This window comes from Bos javanicus, chromosome 2 (genome assembly GCF_032452875.1).
Source record: "Bos javanicus breed banteng chromosome 2, ARS-OSU_banteng_1.0, whole genome shotgun sequence".
Classification (NCBI taxonomy): Eukaryota; Metazoa; Chordata; class Mammalia; order Artiodactyla; family Bovidae; genus Bos; species Bos javanicus.
Genome location: NC_083869.1, coordinates 3,054,748 through 3,071,886, shown reverse-complemented (window position 1 = coordinate 3,071,886; position 17,139 = coordinate 3,054,748). Strand labels below are relative to the sequence as shown.

Sequence of the window (17,139 nt, the reverse complement as noted above, 5' to 3'; positions counted from 1 at the left end):
TTTTGCTTTTGATGTCAGAGTAATAAGTTCCTCATAAAATAAATTTGCAAGAATTTTCTCTTTTACTGTTTTTCAAAGTTTTTTTGTAGAAGTGAATTTCTTCCTTTAATGTTTGGAATAAATTATAAGTGAAATTATCTGGGTCTATATTTTCTTTACAGATGTCTTTATCTTTACATGTAGTAGTCTAGTCAGTACATCATGTCCTGCTCTTGCGACCCCATGGACTGTAGCCTGCTAGACTCCTCTGTACATGGGATTTTCCAGGCAAGAATACTGGAGTGGGTTTCCATTTCATTTAAGGAAATGGCATGATACTTTACCAGCTGAGCCACAAAGGAAGCCCAAGAATACTGGACTGTGTAGCCTATGCCTTCTCCAGGGGATCTTCCCAACCCAGGAATTGAACTGGGGTCTCCTGCATTGCAGGTGGATTCTTTAGCAACTGAGCTAACAGGGAAGGCCTATCTTTACATATTTCTATTTAAAATATGTCTATTCAAATTTTCTGTTTCATACTTCTGTAAGTATTTTTTTCAGGATATGTGACTTATCTGTATTGTTAAATTTGTTGACATAAAGTTATTAATAAAATAATATCTACCTAATATTATTTATTTATTTTTACTTTACAATATTATATTGGTTTTGCCATACATCAACATACATCCACCACGGGTGTACACATGTTCCCTATCCTGAACCCCCTCCCACCTCCCTCCCCATACCATCCCTCTGGGTCATCCCAGTGTACCAGCCCCAAGTTTCCTGTATCCTGCATCGAACCTGGACTGGCGATTTGTTTCTTATATGATATTATACATGTTTCAATGCCATTCTCTCAAATCACCCCCCCCCACCACCACAGAGTCCAAAAGACTGTTCCATACATCTGTGTCTCCTTTGCTGTCTCGCATACAGGGTTGTCATTACCATCTTTCTAAATTCCATATATATGCGTTAGTATACTGTATTGGTGTTTTTCTTTCTGGCTTACTTCGCTCTGTATAATAGGCTCCAGTTTCATCCACCTCATTAGAACTGATTCAAAAGTATTCTTTTTAGTGGCTGAATAATACTCCATTGTGTATATGTACCACTGCTTTCTTATCCATTCATCTGCTGATGGACACCTAGGTTGCTTCCATGTCCTTCCATGTCCAGTGATGAGCTGAACATTGGGGTGCACGTGTCTCTTTCAATTCTGGTTTCCTCGGTGTGTATGTCCAGCAGTGGGATTGCTGGGTCGTATGGCAGTTCTATTTCCAGTTTTTTTAAGGAATCTCCACACTGTTCTCCATAATGGCTGTACTAGTTTGCATTCCCACCAAGAGTGTAAAAGGGATCCCTTTTCTCCACATCCTCTCCAGCATTTATTGCTTGTAGACTTTTGGATCGCAGCCATTCTGACTGGCGTAAAATGGTACCTCATTGTGGTTTTGATTTGCATTTCTCTGATAATGAGTGATGTTGAGCATCTTTTCATGTGTTTGTTAGCCATCTGTATGTCTTCTTTGGAGAAATGTCTACTTAGTTCTTTGGCCCACTTTTTGATTGGGTCGTTTATTTTTCTGGAATGGAGCTGCAGGTGTTGCTTGTATATTTTTGAGATTAGTTGTCAGTTGCTTCATTTGCTATTATTTTCTCCCATTCTGAAGGCTGTCTTTTCACTTTGCTTATAGTTTCTTTTGTTGTGCATAAGCTTATAATTTTAATTAGATCCCATTTGCTTATTTTTGCTTTTATTTCCAATATTCTGGGAGGTGTGTCATAGAGGATCCTGCTGTGGTGTATGTCGGAGAGTGTTTTGCCTATGTTTTCCTCTAAGAGTTTTATAGTTTCTGGTCTTATGTTTAGATCTTTAATCCATTTTGAGTTTATTTTTGTGTATGGTGTTAGAAAGTGCTCTAGTTTCATTCTTTTACAAGTGGTTGACCAGTTTTCCCAGCACCACTTGTTAAAGAGATTGTCTTTTCTCCACTGTATATTCTTGCCTCCTTTGTCAAAGATAAGGTGTCCATATGTGCATGGGTTTGTCTCTGGGCTTTCTATTTTGTTCCATTAATCTATATTTCTGTTTTTGTGCCAGTACCATACTGTCTTGATGACTGTGGCTTTGTAGTAGAGCCTGAAATCAGGCAGGTTGATTCCTCCAGTTCCGTTGGTAGCTTGATAGGGATTGCATTGAATCTATAGATTGCTTTGGGTAGTACACTCATTTTCACTATATTGATTCTTCCAATCCATGAACATGGTATATTTCTCCATCTATTAGTGTCCTCTTTGATTTCTTTCATCAGTGTTTTATAGTTTTCTATATGTAAGTCTTTTGTTTCTTTAGGTAGATATATTCCTAAATATTTTATTCTTTTCTTTGCAATGGTGAATGGAATTGTTTCCTTAATTTCTCTATTTTCTCATTATTAGTGTATAGGAATGCAAAGGATTTCTGTGTGTTGATTTTATATCCTGCAACTTTACTATATTCATTGATCAGCTCTAGTAATTTTCTGGTGGAGTCTTTAGTGTTTTCTATGTAGAGGATCATGTCATCTGCAAACAATGAGAGTTTTACTTCTTCTTTTCCAATTTGGATTCCTTTTATTTCTTTTTCTGCTCTGATGCTGTGGCCAAAACTTCCAAAACTATGTTGAAGAGTAGTGGTGAGAGTGGGCACCCTTGTCTTGTTCCTGACTTTAGGGGAAATGCTTTGAACTTTTCACCATTGAGTATAATGTTTGCTGTCATATATACGTTTTATTATGTTGAGGTATGTTCCTTCTATTCCTGCTTTCTGGAGAGTTTTTATCATAAACTGATGTTGAATTTTGTCAAAGGCTTTCTCTGCATCTATTGAGATAATCATATGGCTTTTATTTTTCAACTTGTTAATGTGGTGTATTACATTGATTGAATTGCAGATATTGAAGAATACTTGCATCCCTGGGATAGAGCCCACTTGGTCATGGTGTATGATCTTTTTAATGTGTTGTTAGATTCTGATTGCTAGAATTTTATTCAGTATTTTTGCTTCTATGTTCATCAGTGATATTGGCTTGTAGTTTTCTTTTTTTGTGTGGCGTCTTTGTCAGGTTTTGGTATTAGGGTGATGGTGGTCTCATAGAATGAGTTTGGAAGTTTACCTTCCTCTGCAATTTTCTGGAAGAGTTTGAGTAGGACAGGTGTCAGCTCTTCTCTAAATTTTTGGTAGAATTCAGCTGTGAAGCCGTCTGGACCTGGGCTTTTGTTTGCTGGAAGATTTCTGATTACAGTTTCAATTTCCGTGCTTGGGATGGGTCTGTTAACATTTTCTATTTCTTCCTGGTTCAGTTTTGGAAAGTTGTACTTTTCTAAGAATTTGTCCATTTCTTCCACGTTGTCCATTTTATTGGCATATAATTATTGATAGTAGTCTCTTATGATCCTTTGTATTTCTGTGTTGTCTGTTGTGATCTCTCCATTTTCATTTCTAATTTAATGATTTGTTTTTTCTCCCTTTGTTTCCTGATGAGTCTGGCTAATGGTTTGTCAATTTTATTTGTCCTTTCAAAGAACCAGCTTTTGGCTTTGTTGATTTTTGCTATGGTCTCCTTTGTTTCTTTTGCATTTATTTCTGCTCTAATTTTTAAGATTTCTTTCCTTCTACTAACCCTGGGGTTCTTCATTTCTTCCTTTTCTAGTTGCTTTAGGTGTAGAGTTAGGTTATTTATTTGACTTTTTTCTTGTTTCTTTAGGTATGCCTGTATTGCTATGAATTTTCCCCTTAACACTGCTTTTACAGTGTCCCATAGGTTTTTGGTTGTTGTGTTTTCATTTTCATTCATTTCAATGCAAATTTTGATTTCTTTTTTGATTTTTTCTGTGATTTGTTGGTTATTCAGCAGCGTGTTGTTCAGCCTCTGCATGTTGGAATTTTAAAATATTTTTTCTCCTGTAATTGAGATCTAATCTTACTGCATTGTGGTCAGAAAAGATGCTTGGAATGATTTCAATTTTTTTTAAATTTACCAAGACTAGATTTATGGCCCAGGATGTGACCTATCCTGGAGAACGTTCCATGTGCACTTGAGAAAAAGGTGAAATTCATTGTTTTGGGGTGAAATGTCCTATAGATATCAATTAGGTCTACATGGTCGATTGTATCATTTAAAGCTTGTGTTTCTTTGTTAACTTTCTGTTTAGTTGATCTATCCATAGGTGTGATGGGGTATTAAGGTCTCCCACTATTATTGTGTTATTGTTAATTTCCCCTTTCATACTTGTTAGCATTTGCCTTACATATTGGGATGCTCCATGTTGGATGCATATACACTTATAATTGCTGTATCTTCTTCTTGGATTGATCCTTTGATCATTATGTAGTGTCCTTCTTTGTCTCTTTTTACAGCCTTTGTTTTAAAGTCTATTCTATCTGATATGAGTATTGCTACTCCTGCTTTCTTTTGATCTCTATTTGCATGTTTTCCAGCCCTTCACTTTCAGTCTGTATGTCCCCTGTTTTGAGGTGGGTCTCTTGTAGACAACATATATAGGGGTCTTGTTTTTTTCTCCATTCAGCCAGTCTTTGTCTTTTGGTTGGGGCATTCAACTCATTTACATTTAAGGTAATTAGTGATAAGTATGATCCCATTGCCATTTACTTTATTGTTTTGGGTTCGAGTTTATACACTGTTTGTGTGTCTCCTGCCTAGAGAATATCCTTTAGCATTTGTTGGAGAGCTGGTTTGGTGGTGCTGAATTCCCTCAGCTTTTGCTTGTCTTTAAAGCTTTTGATTTCTCCTTCATATTTGAATAAGATCCTTGCTGGGTACAGTAATCTGGGCTGTAGGTTATTTTCTTTCATCACTTTAAGTATGTCTTGCCATTCCCTCCTAGCCCAAAGAGTTTCTATTGAAAGATCAGCTGTTATCCTTATGGGAATCCCTTTGTGTGTTATTTGTTGTTTTTCCCTTGCTGCTTTTAATATTTGTTCTTTGTGTTTGATCTTTGTTAATTTGATTAATATATGTCTTGGGGTGTTTTGCCTTGGGTTTATCCTGTTTGGGACTCTCTGGGTTTCTTGGACTTGGGTGATTATTTCCTTCCCCATTTTAGGGAAGTTTTCAACTATTATCTCCTCAAGTATTTTCTCATGGTCTTTCTTTTTGTCTTCTTCTTCTGGGACTCCTATGATTTGAATGTTGTGGCATTTAATATTGCCCTGGAGGTCTCTGAGATTGTCCTCATTTATTTTAATTCATTTTTCTTTTTTCCTCTCTGATTCATTTATTTCTACCATTCTATCTTCTATTTCACTAATCCTATCTTCTGCCTCCGTTATTCTACTATTTGTTGCCTCCAGAATGTTTTTGATCTGATTTATTGCATTATTCATTATATATTGACTCTTTTTTATTTCTTCTAGGTCCTTGTTAAACCTTTCTTGCATTTTTCAATCCTTGTCTCCAGGCTATTTATCTGTGTTTCCATTTTCATTTCAAGATTTTGGATCATTTTCACTATCATTATTTGGAATTCTTTATCAGGTAGATTCCCTATCTCTTCCTCTTTTGTTTGATTTGATGGGTATTTATCCTGTTCCTTTACCTTCTGGGTATTCCTCTGTCTCTTCATCTTATTTATATTGCTGAGTTTGGGTGGCCTTTCTGTATTCTGGCAGTTTGTGGAGTTCTCTTTATTATGGTGTTTCCTCACTGTGGGTGGGGTTGTATTGGTGGCTTGTCAAGGTTTCTTGGCTAGGGAAGCTTGTGTTGGTGTTCTGGCAGGTGGAGCTGGATTTCCTCTCTCTCGAGTGCAATGAACTGTCTAGTAACGAGTTATGAGATGTCAATGGATTTGTAGTAACTTTGGGCAGCCTGTATATTGAAGCTCAGGGCTGTGTTCCTGTTTTGCTTGAGAATTTGTGTCATATGTCTTGCTCTGGAACTCGTTGGCCCTTGGGTGGTGCTTGGTTTCAGTGTAGGTATGGAGGCGTTTGATGAGCTCCTATCGCTTAATGTTCCCTGAAGTCAGTTGTTCTATGATGTTCTCAGGATTTGGCTTGAGCTTCCTGCTTCTGGTTTTCAGTCTTATTTTTACAGTAGTCTCAAGACTTCTCCTTCTATACAGCACCATTGATAAAATATCTAGATTAAAGATGAAAAGTTTCTCCACAGTGAGGGACACCCAGAGAGGTTCCCAGAGTTACATGAAGAAGAGAAGAGGGAGGAGGGAGTTAGAGGTGACCCGAATGAGATGAGGTGGAATCAAAAGAGGAGAGAGCAAGCTAGTCAGTAATCACTTCCTTATGTGTGCTCCACAGTCTGGACCACTCAGAGATGTTCATGGAGTTATACAGAGAAGAGAAGAGGGAGGAAGGAGACAGAGGTGGCCAGGAGGATAAAAGGGGTGAATGAAAAGGAGAGACAGATCCAGCCAGTAATCAGTTCCCTAAGTGTCCTCCACCGTTTGGAATACACAGAGATTCAGAGAGTTGGGTAGAGAAGAAAAGGGGGAGGGAGGAGACAGAGGTGACCTAGTGGAGAGAAAGGAGAGTCCAAAGGGGGAGAGAGCAGTCAAGCCAATAATCTCACTCCCAAGTAAAAATAGGTACTGAAGATTGGGTTCTTAAATGTACAAAGTTGATAACAAATACCAAAAAGCAAAGATTAAAATTCTATAGTAGGGGTTTGATTTTCAAAAATACAATATTAAAGAAAAGAAGAAGAAGAAAAAACAAAGTTACAAACGTTATTAAAATATATATATATATATATATATATATATATATATATATATATATGAAGTTTGGTTTAAAAATAGTCTTTTTTTGAAAAGTAATAGTAGGTTATAAAAATGAAAATTAAAGGAGTAATAGGGGACTTAAAATTTAAAAAAAGAAAAAAGAAAAGAAAGATAGAAAAAAGAAGAAGAAGAAAAGAAAAGAATGAGCGTAAAAATAGTAAAAATATATCTAGGACTTTCTCTGGTGTTGTTGTGGGCATTGTGGGGTCAGTTCCTTTTCTGATAGTTTCTTGGTCTGGCTTATATTTGAGGGAGAGGGTGGGAAGATTTCGGAGAATGGCATTGAAACATGTAAAATATCATGTATGAAACGAGATGCCAGTCCAGGTTCGATGCACAATACTGGATGCTTGGGGCTAGTGCACAGGGATGACCCAGAGGGATGGTATGGGGAGGGAGGAGGGAGGAGGGTTCAGGATGGGGAACACATGTATACCTGTGGTGGATTCATTTTGATATTCGGCAAAACTAATACAATTATGTAAAGTTTAAAAAAAAAAAAAAAAGATCTAAAGGCCCCTTCCAATGTAGTCGGTACTAACTACACGGTTTTAATCTACTGCACCTGTCACTTCCAAGGCGGTTCCCTCGTTTTAGCTTCTGTTTGCTGGTCTCTTCAGTGTCTGATTTCCGCCCTGACACAAGCGGGCGGTGGTGGACACTTTTTAGGCTCACTTGTTCAGTCGCTCTATAGGGAAGGACGGACGCTGCAAACAGTTAACACTGGCGTGTGCTTGTAGTGTCAGCCACACTGGGCCTGCCCCCACTCATGGTGCATGCACCCTCCCTGCCCACATAGCTCAGGCTCCAGGTTGCTCCACCAGGAACCATCCGAGGCCGGCCCTGGGCTGCATGCACCTCCCAGGTCTAAGCCACTCAGGTTCAGGCACTCGGGTAGTCCTCAGAGGCTCAGACTCCGTTAGGCCTGTGTTTTGTTCCCTTCCCAGCTCCGAGCAGCTTGGGTGATGAGGTGTTTGGCGAATGCGGTCACTGCGACTTATTGCCTCTCCTGTCCCTGCCGCTCGGTTTTCTGGGTGTATAACCGGGACACCTTCTCAGGCGGATGACTGTCCAGAACCCCAAGGAGTCTTAGTAAGCAAAGAAGCCTGCTTGCAGTTTGGTAGATAATGTCTCTCTGGGGCTGTGATTGCCCTCTTCCGGCTCTGGCTGCCTGTTTTTGGAGGGGGGATGGTCTGCAGCCGGCTAGTTCTGTTCCACCCTTTGTTCTGTGCTCCCGCCTGGCGGTGTCTTAGGGCTTTGCTTGTTGTAGCTATCCCACAGTCTGATTTGCTAGCCCAAATTAGTTTGCTCTGATTATCCTCAGGGGCATTCAGGCCCAATCCTCACTCTAAGCAATGCAGCCCGCGCCTCCCTGCCCAGCCCCCGCTTGCTAGTGGCGGGTGCAGGCGTCTGCGCTGCTTATCCGGTGGGGGAGTTACCGTTGGGCTTGTAATCTGTGGGTTTTAATTATTTAGTTATTTTCTCTCCCTATTATGTTGCCCTCTGTGCTTCCAAGGCTCAGCACAGACTCGCGGCAGTGAGAATGTTTCCTGGTTTTGGGAAACTTCTTTCTAAGACTCCCTTCCCTGGACGGAGCTCTGTCCCTACCTCTTTTGTCTCTTTTTTTGTCTTTTATATTTTTCCTACCTTCTCTTCTGGATGCCTCATGTCTTCTGCTGGCATTCAGAAGTTGTTTTGTGGTTTTTACTCAGCGTTTAAATGTTCTTTGATGAATTTGTGAGAGAGAAAGTGATCTCCCCGTCCTATTCCTCCACCATCTTAGGGCCGCCTCCCTGATATTCTTTTAATACTTGACAAATATATAGCTTATTCTTGCTTCTGATATGGTATTTTTGTTTCCTTTAATTTTTCTTGGAAAAGTCTAGCTACAATGTCATTGTTATTTTGAAAGAAACACTTTTTAGTGTCATTGATTTTTTATGTTGATTTACAATGTGTTAGTTTCTAGTGTTCTTGCCTGGAAATTCCCGTGGATACAGGAGCCTGGTAGGCTGCAGTCCATGGGATCGCTAAGAATCGGACACGACTGAGCGACTTCACTTTCACTTTTCACTTTCATGCATTGGAGAAGGAAATGGCAGCCTACTCCAGTATTCTTGCTTGGAGAATCCAAGCGACGGGAGCCTGGTGGGGTGCGGTCTATGGGGTCACACAGAGTCGGACACGACTGAAGTGATGCAGCAGCAGCAGCAGCAGCAGTTTCTAGTGTACAGCAAAGTGATTCATACTATGTAGGTTTTTTCATGTTTTTTCCACTGTGGTTTATTATTTTTTTCTCTTATTTCTCTGGTTTTTAATTGAATTCTACTTTTGTTTTATTATTCCTTTCCTGTATTTTGTGTTTAGTTTTCTATTTTATCAACATAGAAATTTAAGCCATTGACTTCATATATTTCTTCACACAAGTATTTAATACTACATAATTGTTAGACCTCACTCAGTCATGTTCAACTCTTTGTAATCCATGGACTGTAGCCCTCCAGCCTCCTCTGTCCATTGAATTTACCAGGCAAGAATACTGGAGTGGATTGTCATTTCCTTCTCCACAGGATCTTCCCAATCCAGAGATTGAACCTGGGTCTCTCCTGCAGATTCTTTACCATCTGAGCCATTGAGGAAGCCCAGATAAGTCCTGATAAGTTCCTAATAAGTTCTGATTTATCAGCAATTGTATTTTGAAGTGATTTTGGTTGGTTTTCTTTGTGTTAATCTTATTTGGATTTTGTTATCTTCTTAGATTTATGGGCTTATAAAAAAAAAAAGTGTAAGTGAAGTCACTCAGTCATGTCCGACTCTTTGTGACCCTATGGACTGTAGCCTACCAGACTCCATTGTCCATGGGATTCTCCAGGCAAGATAATTCGTACCAAATTTGAAAGCTTTTTGGCTTTTGTTTATTGAGGGACCTTTTTCTTCACCCCTTCCTTCTTGAACTCTAATTACACACCTGTTGAAACTTGAAGCTATCCCAAAGTCACTAAATCTTTGCTTATTTTTAATTTTTTTTCATTTGTGTGCTTCAGTTGAATAGTTTCTATTGTAATGTTTTAACTTTCCAAATCTCTTATGTAGTGTCTAGTCTTGTATTTGGAGAAGGAAATGGCAACCCACTCCAGTGTTCTTGCCTGGAGAATCCCAGGGACGGGGGAGCCTAGTGGGCTGCCATCTATGGGGTTGCAGAGTCAGACGCAACTGAAGTGACTTAGCAGCAGCAATTTTATATTAAGTCCATTTGTTAAACTTTATACTTCACATATTGTCATTTTCTTTATCCCTGAAAGCTTTATTTTTACATTTTTAATCTTTCTCATTATGTTTTATGTTTTATTTAAAACATTTACTGGCTCAGATGGTAAAGCGTCTGCCTGCAATGTGGGAGACCTGGGTTCAGTCCCTGGGTTGGGAAGATCCCCTGGAGAAGGAAATGACAATGCACTTCAGTACTCTTGCCTGGAAAATTCCATGTACTGAGGAGCTTGATAGGCTACAGTCCATGGGGTTGCAAAGAGTCGGACATGACTGAGCGACTTCAAGTCTTCTTATAATGGATGTTTTAAGGTCCTTGTCTTCTAATTCCATCATCTATACAATTTGAGTCTGTGACTGATTTTTCTTCTGGATATAGTTGACATTTTTTTCTTCTTTTTATGTTTATTAATTCTTTTTATTGGATATTGACATTGTGATTCTTATGTTGTTGAGCATCTGGATTTGGGGGAGGTCACTTTTTAAAGATTATTGATTTTAAGTTTTGGCTATTAATTTACTTGATGATCAGTTTTTTTTGTGCAGCACAGATTGTTCTAAGGAGACAAAAGAGCTGCACATAGAAAACTATAAGATATTGATGAAAGAAATCAAAGATGACTTAAACAGATGGAAAGATAAACCATGTTCTTGGAAGAATTAATATTGTGAAAATGACCTTACTATCCAAAAAAAATGTACAGATTCAATACAACCCCTATCAAATTACCAATGACATTTTTCACAGAACCGAAACAAACAAACAAACAAACAAAAAATCACAATTCATATGAGGCTTGTTTTAATCTGGTCACATGTAGAATAGTTTCTATTATAGGTAGAGTTTACTTATACTGTTAAGATATGATTTTTCTTCAGTTTTGACAGACTGTCCTGGGTTTTTTAACAAGGTAACTCCACCTTGACTCTTTGTAATTTAAAGTCTCCTTATACTGTATGTGTTACACAAACTATTCAACCTTCATCACCCTGAAAGTTTCTTTCTTGGCCTGATAGCATTTTATCTAACCCAAGCATAGCTTTGTATTCAACAACAAACTTAAAGTGACCACTCTCCATTACTTAATTCTATAAGTTTTAGCCATATCTGCTTTACAATTCCATTTATTTTCTCAGTGCGTTGAGACCATGGTGCTCTGGGGTGTTCTTTCTCTCCTCCTATCTGGAAAGTATTTCCAGCAGAAAACTGGGGAAACTTAGATATCTGTCACTTCACTTTTTCTGTTTATCTTAGTGATCATAATTTTGTGTTTGTTCAATGATTAAAAGCAATTTTGTATATATGTTTTCAGTTTACTAATTAGCCAATAGTGTGGAATGGTGGAAGAAGAAGCCAAATACATTGTTACTATTTTTGCGCTTTTCAATATTTCTCTCAAGACAACCCTAAATTCCAACCCTGGATTTACCTGTATTAGGTATTTGTCCTTGGAATTATTTAAAATACATGATTCTCAGTTTCTTTATATTTAGACTAAAAACAATAATAGAAGTGATTATAAATTTATAGGCATAAAACAACATTGTTGATAGGAATATATTAAAATACTTTAGAAAAATATGGTTAAGACTGCCTAGCCCAGTATGTGGCATAAACATAGTCTATCAAAAATTATCTGTTTATCTTCTACATAAAACTTCTTGTCATCTAGGATTAATCCTTAGGTGTGATGAATTACATCTATTTCCACATTTCTGTAGATTTTTAAAGCAAGAGTTGAGAGCTTATTACACCAACAATTTTTCTGTGATGCACTATGCATATTTTTTTAATGTTGGCAGGCAGCCCCCACCTCCTCCCATTGGTAATTTATTTTTAAATCAATTCATGAACTGGCTTTATCTAACCAGGGAAGCTGGTGGCCTTTGGCCAAAGCACATTTCTTTCTTTCTCCCTCCTTAGGTTACTATTCCAGTTATGGCCATTTGGGAAGTTCTCATTCAAAGATTTATTCAGCTCATCTGGATGAGATGGTGTGTGTTTTTTCCCTCACTTGGGGTGCCAAAATACAAAGCAACTATTCCAAATGCTGTCAGTTAGGAGATTTTTTTTTTTTTTTAATTTAGGCAAGAAGATCCTTTTATCACAGAGACTGTGTGAGAAATGTGCAGGCAGTCTCACTCCTCTTTCTTTCTGGAAGCTCCCTGTGGTAGGTGGGATCTTAGTTCCCCAATCAGAAGTACAACCTGCTCCCCCACATTGGAAATGCAGAGTCTTTGTCAATGAAGCAGGGGGATCTCAGCCTCCCCTTGGTAAGCTCACCAGGCCCCTCTGACTCCTTCAAACTGTCACATAGGCACAAGTCCTTCTGGTGTCAAACCATCAAGAGACCCACTCAGATGCCTTGTAAGCCAACACACACCACTCCCGAACACAGAACTTGAAAAGAGGGTTTCTTTCCAGTGAAGATGAGCCATCTACTAAATGGCAAGCAGTACATGAAAGATGTTGGCCCTCATCACCAGTGGATGTTCTGTCCATAGTGGGGCTGCTCTTCTCAGTCATGAGTCCAACAAAAGTGGCTGGTAAGATAGGCTGATTTTCTGTGCTTGGACAATGTGTAATGTCTGAAACTGGCTTCCTTTGATAAGTGGTCAGAGTTAGGAGGTTCCAGGGGTAAGTGTTACATCACAAAGGTAAGAGGTGAAGAAAGCCCTATGCATTCTGTCTCGCTGACCACATTCCCAAGGCTCCTTCTAAAGTGATGGTTTTTAATGGGCCTGAGAGAAGTGTACAATCCCATCAAGACAAATGAATCAAATTTGGTGTGTTCTTAGGAATGAACTGGGATTATTTACTGTGTTTGTGACTATATTTGACAAACTACAGAGAAATCTGGTTGTTTGGTACAGATATAAATACAAATTGCAGGGACATGTATTATGTAAACTGGTAAAAAAAAAAAATGTTCTAAACGTGGAAATAGAGCCTCTGTTTACAGGGTTATGCTTTTTAGAATAAAAGGAACAGTTACACATTTTGTGTACAGAAGTGGGAAGGGAGGGAGGTGGCACTGAAGCGGATCTGTGCTGACCACAGAGGAATGACTCTGTTTATAATCCAGAGGGAATAAAGTTAACCAGCTGGACCTCAGATGAGCAAGAAAGGTCATGTTCCTTGTGAAGGCAGAAGTTGCTCAATACTGCAACTCAGTTCAATAGTACTGTCATTTGATTCAAGACAAGCTGGATGTTCCATTTATGATGCGAAATATCCCACTTGCTAAATGATGGAAACTGCTTTTCAAAAATATATGGAGGAACAATATAAATGTGGAACATATATATAATTAGCAAATGTAAAAAGAAACAAATTGAAAATATCACTGTTACCAGAACCCAGTCAAGAAACAGAAAATTGTCAGTTCCACAGAAACTCCACTGTCCACATTTTTACTCACATGACCTCTTGACACAATATAGAGTTTACTGGAAAATGTGTACTTTAACTGAAGAAGGTAAGGATAAAAAAGGAAAAGAAAGAAGAGAAGGAGAAGGAGGAGGTGCAAGGAGAGGAAAAGGAGGGAAAAAAAGCAAAGAAGAGATGGAGGTGGGGACAAGGCCACGTAAGGAAAATGCAGCTCACTTTCCTCAGTTGTCAGTCTATGATTTGTTTTCATTCCAACACTCTTCCTGCATTTCTACCATGGAGCCCGGGAGTTTGAAGCAAGACCCAGGATTCTGCAAATTCTTTAATTTTCTAGGTCTTCTGAACCAGATACTCTAAGGGCACTGAGCACCCCTAGTCTGTTGAGTATATGTGAGATAGTAATTTAATTGAGGCTACAAATATCAAACATTTCTCAGAGCAAAAGTAATTGCATTTGTATTTACTGGAGAAGATAATCAAATATGTGTGTGATGAAGTAACTGTGTTCAGATGGACACAACCCAAGAAGAGTGATGTGATTCTATGCCTCAGTACTCAGTACCTCAGTATGAGGCTGGAGTGCAAAGCTGTGTTTGGACCACTAAATTTAAAGCCTATTAGAGATTCCCTGTGAGTCGCACCTTCTTATAGTATAAAAAGAGCTTCCTAAGTATCTTTGTCTAAATTATACTCGATGACTTCTGTAAGCTTCCACTTATGTTTTAATGCCTATATTGCCAAATTTCATATTTAAAATTTCCAAGATATTGTTTTAAGTATGCCTTTTGTAAGGTGTATGATGTTGGATTTTTAGTTTTGCAATAGCAATCTGATATCTGTCTTTGATTCAGAGAATTACATTCCTTAAAACTAAAATGTTTGGACTTCTTTCATCTGTTATATATATTTTGATAAATAAAAAATGCCCATTTTGTCACTATTTCCTTCTGATATTTGGAGTAGATATGTCTTTTTTTCAATATCGTGATTAACATTGTTTTCAAAACACTTCTATACATATCAAAGACAAAAATCAAATATTATATTTTGAGTTTCCCAATGTAGGACAGGATATTTAGCAGAATTTTAATCCCCCAAATCTCTTTCTACTTTAATTAATATACTGTAAAACATAGCATTAGCTTCAAAATGCTATTATTAATTTTTATTAAATTAGATTCTACTTTGCCAAGAATAATGTTCTGCATTGGCAGTGCATAGCAACAATATTCATTCTGATGATTCAGAATAACTCTCCATTCATTTAATCAGTTGAAGTTTCAGATAACTTTTTTCAGGATGAGACTTGGGTAGTGTAAATTGAACTCCTGCATATCTGAGAAGAAACTGTTTCAAATGAACACTGCCCAGACTAGTACAGCCTTCAGCTCTCAGAACCAGCTCAAGACCCCGTGTGAATGACTCTTTTTCTTCCAGCTTTTGTGGAGCAAGTAGGGTAGTGCCAGTCTCAGTGTGGTCCCCTTGTAGATTGTCTATTTCCCTCTTTCTGCCCAAGTGACTAAAAGGTTATTCCTTTTTTCCTCCTAAACATCTTTAATACAAAATATGTTTTCAGACATGTTCAGAGTGTTAATTTAAAATGATATTTTCAATTTTTATAGTCAAACTTTTTGTCAGAGCAGCAAGGCTGCTGCTCTGGTTATCTTGATTTTGGGGGGAAAGATTCCTGACCATATGTCACATTTTTGTCCTTTGCCCTACTTGGATCTCATCTTCCCTCTTATCATTTCTGTGCATTTACCCCTTAGTTCTTCCTTCTGAAAAAGCTACTCAGGCATGTATTCTGCATCACTTAGCTATCCCAAATGTGAAGTTTGCATTATGTTACCTCAAAGATACATTCATTGGTAACATGTATTCATTCCTTTGCAATCTTAAGGGTTCTACCCACCTTCCCTTTCAGCTCATCCTGTGGCTTTAAAAAGTTCAACCTGTTTTCTATTGAGTGTTTTGCTCAGACTCATAGAAACTTTCTTCTTTCACCCTATTGAAAAGATAAATATATTTTTTTAAATGCAGTCATTTCTCCACACGGGAACCCTCTTATACTGTTGGTGGGAATGCAAGCTAGTACAGCCACTATGGAGAACAGTGTGGAGATTCCTTAAAAAACTGGAAATAGAACTGCCTTATGACCCAGCAATCCCACTGCTGGGCATACACACCGAGGAAACCAGAATTGAAAGAGACACGTGTACCCCAATGTTCATCGCAGCATTGTTTATAATAGCCAGGACATGGAAGCAACCTAGATGTCCATCAGCAGATGAATGGATAAGAAAGCTCTTACTCAGCCATTAAAAAGAATACAGTTGAATCAGTTCTAATGAGGTGGATGAAACTGGAGCCTATTATACAGAGTGAAGTAAGCCAGAAAGAAAAACTCCAATACAGTGTACTAACACATATATATGGAATTTAGAAAGATGGTAACGATAACCCTGCATGCTAGACAGCAAAAGAGACACAGATGTATAGAAGTCTTTTGGACTCTGTGGGAGAGGGCGAGGGTGGGATGATTTGGGAGAATGACATTGAAACATGTATAATATCATATATGAAATTAATCACCAGTCCAAGTTCTATGAATGATACCAGATGCTTGGGGCTGGTGCACTGGGACAACCCAGAGGGATAGTATGGGGAGGGAGGAGGGAGGAGGGTTCAAGATGGGAAACACGTGTATATCTGTGGCAGATTCCTGTTGATGTATGGCAAAACCAATACAATATTATAAAATAATTAATCTCCAATTAAAATAAATAAATGTATATTTAAATAAATAAAACACAGTCATTTATATTTTCCCTGTATCCCTTGTTTTGTCATTTTAGAATCTATTGTTTTGGTAATTCATTGATTTTTAAATGAGAAGAGCTCTATTTGGATCAACAGTCAAGATATATTGTTTGTCCATCCCTTTTCTTGTTTACTTGGATGATCTCAAATCCCCTCCATCTGTAGAGTCAAGGGCCGTGCCAGGATATGCCGCTCCTGGTCCAGTCCCAGAAGTCATGGGAAAGGTCCTGGTGTTTGAGAGGATCTTCTAATCTCATCATGATCTTGATTTCTGGGCCAAAAGGACATGAAGAGCTACATGCCCAGTACACAGATACATCAGGTCTTCCAATTTGTATTTAATTCATTTTTTTTTTTTTTCTCCCAGGAAACAAAGCTCCATGGCTGGGTCACTTCCTCTGACTTGGTGAATGGGGTGAGGTGACAGTAAGTGGGATGAATGGAGTGATGAAGATCGATGGCATCCTTTGTGTTATGTAAAACATGTTACCTGATCAGCAAAGGGACATCTCAGCCTGCCAAACATACAAGTCCTGCACCTCTGACCTCTGAGCTGAGTGTCAGAAATAGCCTTTGCCATACTGCAGATGGTGAACTCCACACCTCCTGGTAAACTGACACTTGATTCAGCTTCATCTGTCTTGAGGGAGATCACTCACACATTGGCAGTACTTCATTTTCAGTAGTGTTGTGTCATTGTTTTCTAGATATCTGTGCTCTTCTAGCTTGTGATTGGAGAAGGCAATGGCGACCCACTGCAGTGCTCTTGCCTGGAAAATCCTATGGGCGGAGGAGCCTGGTAGGCTGCAGTCTATGGGGTTGCTAAGAGTCGGACACGACTGAGCAACTTCCCTTTCACTTTTCACTTTCATGCATTG

General features: G+C 38.5%; 1 long non-coding RNA gene across 1 annotated transcript; it reads left to right on the top strand.

Annotated features, from left to right (window-relative positions):
- Positions 1-12,681: 12,681 nt before the first annotated feature.
- LOC133256762 (uncharacterized) lies at positions 12,682-16,896 on the top strand. The gene is made up of 2 exons (XR_009739287.1): positions 12,682-12,837; positions 16,629-16,896. It is a non-coding gene; the product is annotated as an uncharacterized LOC133256762 (long non-coding RNA).
- Positions 16,897-17,139: the final 243 nt, after the last annotated feature.